The sequence below is a fragment of the Triturus cristatus genome, chromosome 2_1 (assembly GCF_964204655.1).
Source record: "Triturus cristatus chromosome 2_1, aTriCri1.1, whole genome shotgun sequence".
NCBI classification, from domain to species: domain Eukaryota; kingdom Metazoa; phylum Chordata; class Amphibia; order Caudata; family Salamandridae; genus Triturus; species Triturus cristatus.
Window position 1 is genome coordinate 250,198,694 of NC_140581.1, and position 13,774 is coordinate 250,212,467.

The 13,774-nt window shown below is 44.1% G+C and overlaps 1 protein-coding gene and 1 long non-coding RNA gene across 2 annotated transcripts in view; one reads left to right on the top strand and one right to left on the bottom strand.

Moving 5' to 3' along the window:
- Positions 1-13,774, bottom strand: part of ADAMTS12 (ADAM metallopeptidase with thrombospondin type 1 motif 12) — a 4,274,824-nt gene that overhangs the window by 2,994,482 nt on the left and 1,266,568 nt on the right. The gene's annotated exons all lie outside the window — the stretch shown is intronic.
- Positions 1,574-8,687, top strand: LOC146864045 (uncharacterized). Its single transcript, XR_014976602.1, has 4 exons — positions 1,574-1,652; positions 2,204-2,269; positions 6,703-6,762; positions 7,785-8,687. It is a non-coding gene; the product is annotated as an uncharacterized LOC146864045 (long non-coding RNA).

Here is a 13,774-nt window from a genome sequence, read left to right on the forward strand (position 1 = left end):
CTCCACATGACAAACCAGAATGGCCAAAGTTGTACAATGCACACACATCAAATTAGACACTCTGCAAACACAGCAGGCACAAATACTAATGGACACATCTCTCCATTATATGTTTCAGGTGATCAAGGATATGCACTCTCGCCATGGCTTATGATGCCCATCAAAGTGACATACACACAGGCACAGAGAGACTACAACATTTCACTGGGGCACACAAGGGCCATTGTTGAACGGACATTTGGAGCCCTCAAATCCAGGTTCTGATGCCTAGATATATCGGGTGGCAGACTCCTGTAAAGTTCTGAACTTGTATGCAAGATCATTATAGCATGTTGCATTCTGCACAATATTTGTGTGCGCACAAACACACCATTCGATGAAGACCAGTAGGAGCCGGGCAATCTAGAAGATGGCCAGGATGAAGAGACAGATGCTAGACACACCACAGCTTCTGCTGCTGGAACAGCAAGGAGGGATCAAATCATCAGAAATTGTTTCACATAATCACAATAAAAAAATGCCATCACATATTTTCATCTAAAAAGAAAAGCCACATAATTTTACTGTGTTAAATAAAATATCACTACACAAAAATCTTGTATGCAAGGTTAATATCTGCAACAGTTCATATATATTTTAAGTGAAAGTTAAACAGAAAACTGATCCACACAGCTCTCACATATAACAGTGGACATAACATCCATCAAACAAAGATTGGGGATGGAAACATGGATGGGGACTATTCCGTAAGTAATGGGTATGGTCCCTCAGTGAACAGGGAACAGACATACACATGAGTGAAGTGCTAAAGGAAAACCAATGATTACAGCTAAAGTTTCCCAGCAACACACCAACAATTAAATCATGAATGGACAATGTTTTGGGTGAGATGGACATGACAACAAATAGTAGCACCATTACCTTGCCAAATATGTCTGGGGATGGTCAATACAAGTTTACCAATGTCAATTGCGTGATGTATGTAATTTATTGTGTCATAACTACATAAATATACATACACACACCTGCAGTCACAGTTGATCATATACACAAACACGCAACTCACAAAATGTGGCTATGTCACATTTTGTTGTGTCGCTCCAGGAATGTACAACATACTCTGTAGAATACAATGTTGGTCAAGATCTCCAGAAAACATATAAGGCATGTGTCCAGTCATGTGTATGCTACACCAAAACCTATCTCCGGACAGAACCAAGGAAAATCCACCATACAAAAAAACAATTCTCTCTCCTCCCACTAGCTAATCCTTCCCTTATAGCTTTTTAGCTATTTTTATGTTTAATAATTCTTTCTTCATTGTTGTCCGTCATTCACTCACTGCCCCTCAATTGGCCCCGCTTGCGCCCCTCCACCACTCACTCAAGAGAACACGTCCCGGGATTAGTGGGAGACTTTACCTTTGTCAATTGAGCGGTAGACGAAACTAGTTCAGGGAACCTGGAATGACTATTCGAATGAGCGGTCTAGTTTCCTTGGTCCTTCCGGGTGTTGCCGGGCACGTGGTTCGGCACGCTACGAGGGGCGGAGTCAGCCACTTTCAAGAAGGACCCGGGCAACATCGCTAGAGTGGTCTACGTGGTGCACAGGGAGAGACAAACATTGTTGGGCGACAGCTGACCTTAAAAGCAGTAAGCAGGATTAGAGAGCGAGAGGGAGTGAGGATAAGGGAGGTAGGGGTTACAGTCATGGTGGGGGAATGAAGAGGCTCGTAACTGCGGAAAGCCATAGCTGTAAAAAAGTTCAATAACGGCTATCTCACGGAGCGCTTTAAAAATCGGCATAATTGTAATTAGGCTCCGGGAAACGGGATTCTGTGTATATTCATCTTGACACGTAAATGGAAGGAGAGAGACTTTCCGGATGGAGGCTTCTCTCTTCTTGAGTGCTTGGTTTAATATACTTTACACACTCACACACTGTTTTTTTACTGGGAGGGAGTACGCTGCTGCGGTAAGCTGTGGCTTTACCAACCTTAATAACGACGGGTTGGAAGCAGCACCTAATAAACTGGCATGACTCCAATCAAACCCCAGGAAGTGGGGACCTGTTTACATACATTGTGACACGTAAATTGGAGAATGGAATTATTTGTATGGAATTTTTCTTTATTCAGTATTAAGGCTGAGGTCATCGACCACCTTGCACATATAAGTTTTAACCTCCCTTTATTTCCCTACAGAGAGTGCTAACAGGGAGCTGTTCTCACTCCCCCCGCCAGTTCGAGTTTAAAAATTTAATAAACTCGGTAAGCATCATGATTAACTGGTGCTGGTTGAATGTGGTGTTTTCTGAGTGTTCGATGCCCATGCATTTTAATCTCTGAATAATTTAGAGAGAGCACTGCAATAATTCTGGATTGCAACTAAGTGTTTGTGTATTTGTTACAAACACAACTGAGTAAGACTAATTTTGAGAGTCTTACAACTATGGGGCATACCCCCCCTTGAATGAGTTTGGGAGGGTGGGCCCATGCATCACAGTTGGGTGGTATGAGTGCGGGGTGTTGATGCACCGCTATTTTTATTACTTGTTGTACGCAGGGCACTTCACATAACACTTCACTTGTTTTGTGTTTTTTAATAATTCTATAGGTTCCTCTCCAAGAGCGAGGGGCTCCACTATTTTTTTAACCGAGCACTAACTCTGTAAGGTGACATCCCCTTTACTTCTAGATTTAAAGGAGGGAGGGTGAGCACCTAGGGATCACAGTGTTGAGAGTCCTGAGGAAAGCCGGGGTATTAATTTTGCAGGCTGAAGCATGTTGACAATTTTGCAGAGTGGAGGGGTTGGCGTCTCGTTATAAGCTTCCCAACCCAGCATTCACATTTTTTGTTTTAAATCTGGACAGGGTACCTAATATTACAATTATGATAAGGACTCTCTGCTACCAGTTTTATATCACTTTCTCTGCACCTTTTTCTCACCTGTGAGCTTACACTGTATGTTGTATTGTCTTTCCCTCCCTATTGCTCCACCTCCAGCGTTGGGCTGGCGCGGAGGTGTGTTAGCAGCCCTATGATGAAGCATGACACAGCTTGCTGTGTGTAAGGGCAGTTTTACTAATTTGGTGATTTTCCCCATACACTCATCCACCTTCACGTAGTGTTATTATCACAGCTCCCTCTTCTATTTGTGAGATAAAAAATTTTAAAAATCCACCATAAAAGCAAGAGAATCATAACATGTGATGATGAAAAACAGACACACAAGGTTGTCTCCTGGATGACAACTTAAGAAAGCACATTACATGTGGGACATATCCCATGTAAGTCATGGTTGTACAAGCAGTGTGAACATGTTTCTGGTGAACATAACATTGCTGTGCCTCATCTGCTCCATATAAAACGATCTCATAACCATGGTCAACGACACAAGGCCTCTAAACACAACGCACTTTAATAATCAGTGAATCACCAAACTCAATCCTTGGTGAACCGGGAGTATGCAAGTATGTGATGTGTACAGCTGGGCACTCTGAGTATGCCTGTGGAAACCACAGGTGCTGGATATGCAAATGTGCCCACTAAGTTACACAGTCACAGGTACACTGACATGAAACATTTCACAAGGTCAGGTGCCTCACCTTTACCAGATAATGCTCTGCACAAAAACATCATGCATGATGATGTGAAAAAGGGCAGGACTACATAGGATGTCTCCACTGTAAACCCATTGTTGTGTTGGTGTGTGCCATGCAATACACAGTACCCTTTGTATATGATCATGAGCACATTGATTGCTCACCCCTACACGGTGCACCATTCATGAATCTCGGGTCCACAATGTGTCTACATCAGGCATACCAGAGTTTGCCAACAGCTAAGTGGTGTTGATGCCAGTGCACACAGGCCTTTGGAAGATGCAGGCCTAGCCGTCAAAGATAATTTTCATAAACATTGCAGCACCTGTGTCTGACAATATGGCTCAAATATAAATGATACAATGTTTAGTCAATTCAATGTAGACTGTATATGCTTACTGGCATTGGACGTCATGCTGTTATAAGTAGTGCACTATGTAAAGTGCTGCTTTGTTGTGTCAATCCAACAATGTCATGTCCACCTTGGACACTGGCTCTACAACATGTTACCAGATTGCTTTGTGTGCTTTGTTGTCCTCTACATAATTTGCACACGGCTGACATATTCTACATTCTGGTGCATATATTACCGCCAACAACATCAGCGGTGCTACCACAAGCTCATGCTGCCTACAGAGTCGTCCGAAACATGACGTACTGCAGACACACATAAAATGGTTGGTGTGTCGAGTGTCCAGGCATCATATTGTTATCAATTTAGCTCCAAGCTGTGTAGCGCTGTCACACTAGACTGATGTGAAATTGTGCTGGACACAAACTGTTCAGTATGAGCTGTAAGAATATACTGCACATATGTAGCAGAAATGAGAAATCAAATGCCAGATGTACACAATTTTCTCAATTCATCAGATAATGTAAATCCCCATTGTGTCCCACAACCACCTCGATTCATCACATAACTGACTTTTCAGCTGTGCATATAAATTGTGCAGATCTGCTAATCTAGGCTGCAGAATACCAAATAGGAATCTCTGGTCAATCCTTCACATAGTATGAATCATCCAAAATATGTTTGACAAGTACTGGATGCCTGATGTTCATTTACATGTGTGTTGCAAGCCTGTCAAACAGTAGCAGCCAGCACAGGAATGAGCAAATTGACAGTCACTTATGTTGTCACACATACTAACTATGCCAAACATGATGACTACCACTGATGCATGCATGTCTAATCACACATGAATCAATGTGGATAGGCTGCAATGTGTGATCTAAGGGCACGTAGACAGCTATGTATAACTGTAATCTTGACATTTCTGATTGACTGAAGTCACATACACAACACAGAGCACATCACTTAAACAAATGGTGTTAGCAGTCATGCAATTTCATGAAGTCCTGTACATCTGATGAACAACTTGCACTTTGCGTCCAAAATGTTGCCACTTAAGCACAAAAGCGATACTTTTTTCATAACCGCCATAGAAAATAATCGCAATATACATGCTACAACACTAAAAAATTGCCAAAAAAGCCAATAGCGTGCAAAATATCACATAGTCAAAAAACAGCCTTCAAACACATAGGAAGTGATGTCAGCACGCATCCTGTGTAATGGAGGAGTACTGTACACTTTCACTTTCTCTTTTGAGCACACTGTTATTGTCTGTGGAGAGTGTTGGAGGTGGTTTGAGTTGAGTGCTGGTTTGTTTGAAGTAGAGAGTGGTGTTGTGTCCTGAGAACTGTCCCTAGTGTCTCTGTGAAGTCTTGTGTACTTGTCCTTACGTGTTTTTTGCGTATTGTACTAAATCTTGTCGGTGTCTGTCCCAGGGGTACTTTTATAATATTATAATATTAATAGTGGCATGGGGATATCTTTGGGCTTTTTTTTATTCCTAGTTTAGGGGTGTTTTTGAAGATGTTGGGTTTGAGTAGGGAGGGCAGGATGTCAGAGGGAGCATTGGGGAGCTTCCTCTGACTTGTGAAATTCTACCTGCCCTTGATGGTTGAGAGTGGGGGAAGGATCCTGCAGGGATATGCTGTACGTGTACGTTTGGTGAGGTGTAAGCATGTCCGCAGCCAAATGCTGAGAATCTTCAGGGAGGACAGGACAATAGAAGCACCGATAGCAGGATTGTGTGGGCCATGAGCGTGACATGTTGGACCACCTGGGAGTCATCATTGGCCTTCAAGGTGGTAAGTACAATCCCAAAATTCATCATTCATCTTTTTCTTTCCAAAATAAAAAATGTAGTCAGGAACACAATGTGAGAAACGCTACAGGATGATGGCAGTCAGTTATTTAGAGTAAAGCTGCCAGCTTCTACACAATCACACTTGCACCATTGTGCAAGTGAGACAGTGTTTATGATGAGGTATGACCATGTTCAGGAATGTGTACACTCCTGCACACACAAAACAAAGTTCTGTGTCAAGGTTCAAGTGTGCTGTGCAGTGCATCCTATTAAGACAGTGTATGAGCAGATTTGTGAGTGGACCCTTAATGTGAGTACAGTGGCAATGTGAGCTGCACAATGCAGGATACCAGACAAAACACACTGCCTAATGTACAAACATGTCTGGTACCACTGTGCAACGGTCTAATCACTTGTTGACACTTCACAATGTATGTGAAGTACCACATGACTGCAACACAATTCACAATCACAATTGCTGTATGAAATGGCTGATTTTGTGTAAGGTATGATGAGATTAGAAAATTTGATTTTGAAGAAATATGCCTTCTTTGGAGTGCCAATCTGCAGCATCCACAAGGTGCGATCAGACAACATCAAATGTCTTAACACACCCTTATGAGATCTGCAGAGATAATATTGTCCACAGACCATGGAGAACATGATGTTTTGGCGATAAACGCGGCCTTGGGAATGTGTCACGCAAGTAGTGTATGCAAAATTAGCCCATTCGCTAGCAGGATTGACTTGTGTTGCACAACTCAGCATTGGTCATGTTTTGTGGGTACGACAGGCAAAGCAGATACAATCATGTATGCAACCTGAACAGAGACAGTACTGTTACAGAGTACTGATTTGGATGTAGATGAATCTGAGAATGAATGGGTCACATGTAAGAATTCATGTCTGATACCAACACACGTTTCTTTTCGTGTCTCACAGCTGGCAGACCACTGATTACTCAGGGGGACATCGACGCCTTCATGGACCCACATGCCTCTGGTGAGTTCCTTCATTAAATATTGGCATTGTGAGATGGGAAGAATGTTAGGTAAAATCCTGTATGTAGTTGTTTACAGAATGGGAGTGTATCCTATGTACCTTGCCTCCAGTGTGATGATGGATCATAAAAGTGTGAAGTATGAGCAATTTAGTAAGTTGAGATTGAGCACTGCATTTGTCTTCATGATGTAACTTCGCACATCCCCAGTGATACCCAGGCCAGAAATATCAAAGGGTTATGTCACTCCAGCTGATGCATGTGGATTACACAGCGTCCAGACAGGAGAGAAGACATGTGAGTGATGTTGGTGATGGCTATGACCAGACATGGAATGAGTGTATATCCTTGACTGAGATGACTGTCAATGAGGATCAAATCTTTGTTGCACCAGGTGTCAGTTACAGGTACCAGTACAAAGAGTCAGTCACATCCACAAGATGAAAGCTGGTGTACGTGATTAAATAATTATTGCTGCAGGATCCAGAGTCACACCTCCTTTGGATGTGTCGACATCACTGTAATGGATAGTTAGGTCCCAGCCTTAGATTACTGCTAATAGTCAGTGTCTTTCCTCTAATGTGTCGTATCTTTGACATATTACAAGCCCACCCAAGGAGACCAATGGCACACTCCACAACCACCTTGCGAAAATGGCCATAATCATTTATTTAGCATATTTTGGCTCTGCAATGGTATTGTCAAGCTGTCTCCTTGGGCTCATTCCCCTGGTAGAATCAGTCTGAGTTGTGACAGCACCATCATTTGACTCTGACAATCTTAAAATGTTGTGACACCACTCTGCCCTTGACATGTCCCATGCCATGCATTGTCAGGTCAGTGACACCATCAGGTTGTAATTGATCCTTATTTCCACATTCCATTGTTCAGGTTAGTTTTGAACTTCACAATCTTTGGTTAGATTGTAGGGTCCATGTTTTCATGCCCTTGTGTTTCTGAGTTAAATGGAGAACATTGGCATAATTATCAGGACTCAAATATTGTCATTTGTCGTATTTTACAGACATGTCGCCAGAGGAGGCACACGCATCCCATATCCGTAAAGAACGATATCTGCACATACGCCGGATAGCCAAGGGATATTGTGCTATGGCTAACAGGTACAGAGATGACCGGGCAGCTGGGAGATGGAAGTCTCTACCTGAAGTTGCACAGCAAACATTGTTAAGGGACACACAGGCCTTACCAGGTCCTTCTAACATCAGGCGTGGGTCCAGACATGCACACCAATCTGCCACTCAAGCTCAGAGACCACACAGCCAACATACTGCAACTGGATCAGGCACACAAGCAGGTGCCCCCTCATGTCCACACGTACAATGGACTGCCACACTGCCATCTGTAGGACGGACACATGTTGTAGGGTTCACCAACATGGACCGTCGGTGCATGATGGACATGAATGTGCGACTGGCACAAATTGAAAGGGATGTGTCCGACATGAACACCCACCTCCAGGGCATCAAGGGTGCCTTGGGGCTCCCATATTGAGCAGGCTAGGTTGTGAGCCTTCCCCCTTTTTGACAGTCCACCAATGGTTATTTCACAAAATATTTTATATTAGTGTAGGTTTTTAAGTATTAGGTAGTGTAGTTGTAGAATAGACATTGCTAGAGTAATGTTTATGTAAATCTTTAGATTTTATATTCTCTTAATGTAGTGTTCTGGGGTAAGTTTCCTTTTCCTTTGGGTGGTGGGGTTGGTGTATTTTTTGTTGTATAAAAAACAAAAAATATATATATTTGTGTAGGATATATGTGTAGTTAGTTCATGTTTAGCTAAGATGCATTTGTTCCGTCTGATGATGTGCTTTAAGGGGGGCAGGAGGGTTGATGTCTCAGATATGTTGTTGCGTGTTTGGTATTAGTTAAGCTAGATAGTTTAGAGTAACATTTATTTAGTACCAGTTAGTTCAGATTAGGTTAGTTGTAGTGATTAGTGTTAGTTTAGGGTAGGTAATTTTGTAGTATTTTAATAAATGGTTAATGTTTTTGAATTGTGGTTGCACTTATGTCATAAGTGATTTGATGGAGTGGTGCGTTTGACATTGTATACAACTTATTCAATCACACAACTATCACTAAAATGTGTATGTGTGGTCATGACATGATATTATAGCGAACGAATAGTACAGGACACAGTTGTTTTGTGTTCAGGAAACAGGCATGAATTTCAGGATGGCAATTACGAGTTATGCCCTTCGATAGGAATACTCTTTTGAAACGTTCATCATTTTATGTGTAACTCACAGAGTTGTACACCACATTGTTGCACATTTACAACACAATAGAGAAACATGGGCTTAAGCAAACATTGAAATTGCAACGCTTATCCATCATGAAAATGGATGGATGCGCCGTGTTCCCAAGAATGCTGCACCACCCTGCATTTCCCAACAGCCTGGCGCAGAGTCCAGCTGTCAAGCACAAACACAGGCAGCCTTGCTACATAGTGCAAGGGTGTCTACATTTGTGAAATTGGAGGTAAATGTGCAGTAAGGCCCCCCTTCATGCACATGTACAATCTTCAACTCTACTCAGACACACCTTCACAATGGTGCTTGTGTGCCGGCATCGGTATTGGCCTGCGAACTTATGCCCCAGAGCTCGGAGGTTCACGGGGCTGCATCATATTGTTGTCAATGAGATGCAGTCCTGTGTTGACAATTTGGCTAAGCGTGGCGTTGAGCGTAGGAGGTCAATGTGACACTCTTCAACCTCTCCAGACAATATGCCCCTTTGCTTGTTCATGTTGCCCTTATTTTGTAGACTAAAGTATATTATTTTGGTTCTATCTTAGAATATAATTTTGTGCAGACTTCCAGGTCAGAAACAGACCCATTATGTGTCTTTATATGTATTCAACAACTAAGGTGACATGTGTCTATAACCCCAGGGACCAATGTGTCTGGAAATAGATCTTCAGACAGTGTTGGTGTGCACTGAGGGATATTTAGTTGGACATAAGTAAAATTAATGCCCACCTTCCACTCCCCTCAGTCCCTAGTTGTTACTTACCCTGTTGCTGATGTAGCTGGTCATGTTCAACAATATCCAGTCCCTGGACTCCAACCACCAACTCATCGCAGATAACCGCGGACACCTGTTGCTCCAAAGCATCCGGTTCCTCCTGTGGCGCTGGACTCCTACCTCCGGTCTGCAGTGCTGCCTGGTGATTGTTGGACAGTTTCTGCTTGGTCTTGCTCTTAGCATCATGCCAGCGCTTCTTGCAGTCGGTCATTGCCCTCTTGACCTCTGCTACAGCATTCACCCTGGCTACGATGGACTTCCATATTTCATTTTTGGTTCCCAATGACACAGTGGAGCTGTCAAAAAGCTGGTGTTGCTTGTCTGTCACCTCTGCAATCAGGATCACATTTTCCGCTAGCTGAACTTGGTTTTCCTCTTCCCCTGGGTCTCTCGCTGGTCCTCCAGGCTGCTTGAAGGGTTAGGGGTTTTTTCTCTCCTGCATTACTGGGTCCATCTTCCTCCACGTTTGTTCTGTTTTTTTATTTTTTATTTTGTGTTGTGGGCACTTTGAGTGCTTTTTGTAGTTTAATTTTCCCCGACATATGTAAACATGGCGTCACGCTGATTAGCATGCGTTTCCTGATTGCTGACTGGCCAGCCGTCACTTTTTAGGTCTCGTAGACCTAGCGCTGGAGCGCGCATGCGCTCCTCACTCTGCGAGGGCTTTTTGGAATCAACACGGTTTCGGAAGGGGACTTGAAGCCCCGCCCCTTCTTCCCATTGGCTTGCATCATAGCTTAGGCTACACGCTGGCTTTCTATTGTGAAAGAGGCTTTTTAGATCCTCCTTGTTACCGCCCTGTCCACTTATGGCCCCGCCCACCCGGAGTGGCTCTTTCACATGCGACATTACACTGTCTCCTTTAAGTAGTCAGTACGAACTCTTTTGGCTGCATACTGCTTTCACTCAAACTCGATCGGAAGGTCATGTCGTGTTTGTTTTTCCCCTCTCTTGCTCTCGGTCAGTGCCTCATAAAGAAGCATAATTATCGGTCTACAAAACGAGCATCCTTCTCAAATTAAGCACTGAATGTAGGTAAACTTCAAATTTTTTTGTGGCAAAGGTATAATTTTGGCAAAGTGGAGTAAATAATTCAGGCACCACTGTGCTTTTTTGGCGCTAGAGGGAGCGCGCCGACCTCGGTGAAAAGGCACGCCAGTCCCGCTCTTTGTCCGGAGAACAAACAACGCGTTCTTCTGGACCTATAGACTAGTGTGTGTGTGTGGATCCGAGGGACATTTGGTTTTTCTTTTGCATTCTTTTTATACAGCGTTTTTGGTAGGCACTTGGAGAGCGATTGATGTGCTCGCCTCAAACCTGGTTCCCTAGCTCCCAAGCTCCCAATTCGGACGCTCTGGCCGTTCCACCACAGAGTGCTCAAACGCCGTGTTTTTGCCCCCATGAAAGGACCAAGGCCTCTCCGGCCTGCCCCTCCTCTCCTCTCTGCAGCTGCCTGGACTTTTTGTTTCGTTTCCTCAAGTGGTTCTGAATTTGCTTGTTGCTCTAAAAGCGAAGTTGGCGACGAGCCTGGCCAGATAGCAAGCGAGCGTGTGGGAGTGCAAAGAGCTCAGCTGGGCTCCTTATCACAAGGGGTGTTTGAGTGTGTAAGCGGGGGCTCTCTGTGTCCTGCTCACCAGGAGGGTGGGGGGGAACAGATGTTCGCTCAGAGGGCCCAGTAAAAAAGCCCCAGGCAGACCCCATGCAACGCCTAGCCCGGAGCTTCCTGCACATGCTGCTGGGGGTGAGTGAGGTGGCTATGTGGCCAGGGGTCTGTGGCGTGCATCACGGGGCTATATATTGCTACCCCCACAGTAGGGAAGGTAGGGTTGGGGCTAGTTTGAACAAAGGACTGTGGTTATAATTAAGGTGTGATGATCTGGTGACCTTGCGTTCCCGGGGCATCTTTGATCTTTTTCTCACATTGGTAGTAGGTGTGGCGTAATGCTACGTCACTTTTTTGCTGTTTAAATGGCGCAAACTGGACGACTGTTTTGGATCGCTTTACATGAGCACCAGTTACACTCCACACATTGGGCCTTATTTACAACCCTCTTGCGCCGCCGGTGCGTCACTGTTAACAAGGCAAAAGTGACGTACCAGAGGCGCAAGGGCTTGTAAATAAGCCCCATTGTTTGTAGGTCCGGGGAGATTAAGCGATCTGCCCAGAATCACAGGATGTTGAGCTGACGCCCAGACTCGAACCCGGTTCCCCAGCATCAAAGTCGGCAACTCTGGTGCTACACCATCTCCCCTAAAATGTTTGTTTTACATGCGCGCTTTCCGTTCTTCAAAACCCCTATCATCAGCAGGCGAGCAATGCCCATTGGGCTCAAAGGGCGCATCAGCCCTCCCACCCCCGTCGTGTGTGTCAGCCCAGGCTGAGACAGCTTCCCGGGCACACACACAGCCGCACCCGAGTACTTCAAAGGTCTTTAAAAGATCATTTATATGGTAACAAGGCTTTGTTGCTATTCCCCCCTTCTTAAAGCCCCTGCATCTCCACTCTGCATATTGCTGGAAGAGTCAGCTCTAACCCAAAATTTTTAGTAGTGCCCCCTCACCAAATTTATCGCTAGTTGTGTCTCTGATCATCAGTATCGTGTTAGTCTAGTTAGTTCAGTTACTCAAATGAAGACAGCTCTCGGAATGCCGTCATCTATTACACTAGAGACCATTACATGGGCAGAAAGGGATCGTCTCTATTACAACCATTGGCACACAAGAAGAGGGTATACTGATTCATTGTTAAAGAGATATTGTCAAAACGCTTTACGTCTTTTCACATAACCTTTTTAATTCTCACTGCACTGCATCACATAGTTTTTTCTATTTTTCTTCAACACGCTGTGGCATCAATTGCTTGCCTTGGTTGGGAATGGCATTCACGAAGAGCGTATGAGCTCGCCACAGAGGGAATCCTTATGATCTAAAGGTTACCCTCATGGAGGTGGCAGATTACCACGTGATAACACTGATCTACAGAGCTTGACACTTTAGCTCTATCACAACGATATAATTTGATGGAAATCTTGCTCAGCTCGGTTTGCCAGGGACAAAAGAACAGTTATCCTTCTACCAGCATACACATCACCTATTGTGCTTCCTCTTAGACCCCCAGTCTATTTTTGTAGTTGCATTATACTGATTCATTGACATGGGGCGAGAGCAGTGCTTTAAATGGGCAAGCACTGAGGACGAAGGGTAGTATTCAACGTGTCCTATTTCGGGGATACATAACACTGCACTACTCAGTGTTATAATCCAGCACCGACGCGTTGGAGCCCTTGATACACCACTACGGGGTGCATTCAAATTTTTCAACATAAGTAACCACTTATTAGGGTGCTGTAAAAGTGGTAAGTGCTGTAGTAGCTGCTATCACTACCAGTAAGTGTGTGAACTTCTTTTGTGGCCCTGATGAATTGCGGTTAACCTAACCGATGCAAGAAACATGTTGACCAGTGTAGCGTAAACCTGACACCTTTACTGCAGGGATACGCATTTTTTTGTTTTAATCAAGAGTGGGACCTTCTCTATTAAACTGTTGTTATTTTGGGCCACCACTACTTGTTTTAAAAATGTCACTAGTACACACTACACTTAGGGCCCTCACCCACACTACACCAACCGGCATCTAAGAAATAAAGATCTCCATCAAAAGGCGCCACAAAGGTCGCCGATCGGGGATTGCAGCGCCGCCCCGATTTGGAGCAGACCTGATGATGAAGCATGACATCTAGATTGCTGGATGTGTGAGGGTCTTTTTCCTGAAAGAGGTAACTCCTCCTGACTTACATATCACTATAGGCCTCTCTCTTATCACATCCTTGAGGAACAGCATACATCTTTATACCTGTATACTGATTCATGGACATGGGGCGAGAGCAGTGCTTTAAAGGGGCAAGCACTGAGACCAGCATTTCTTTATTTTGAAGGAATGGATCTTCAACGTCCTTTTGCAGGA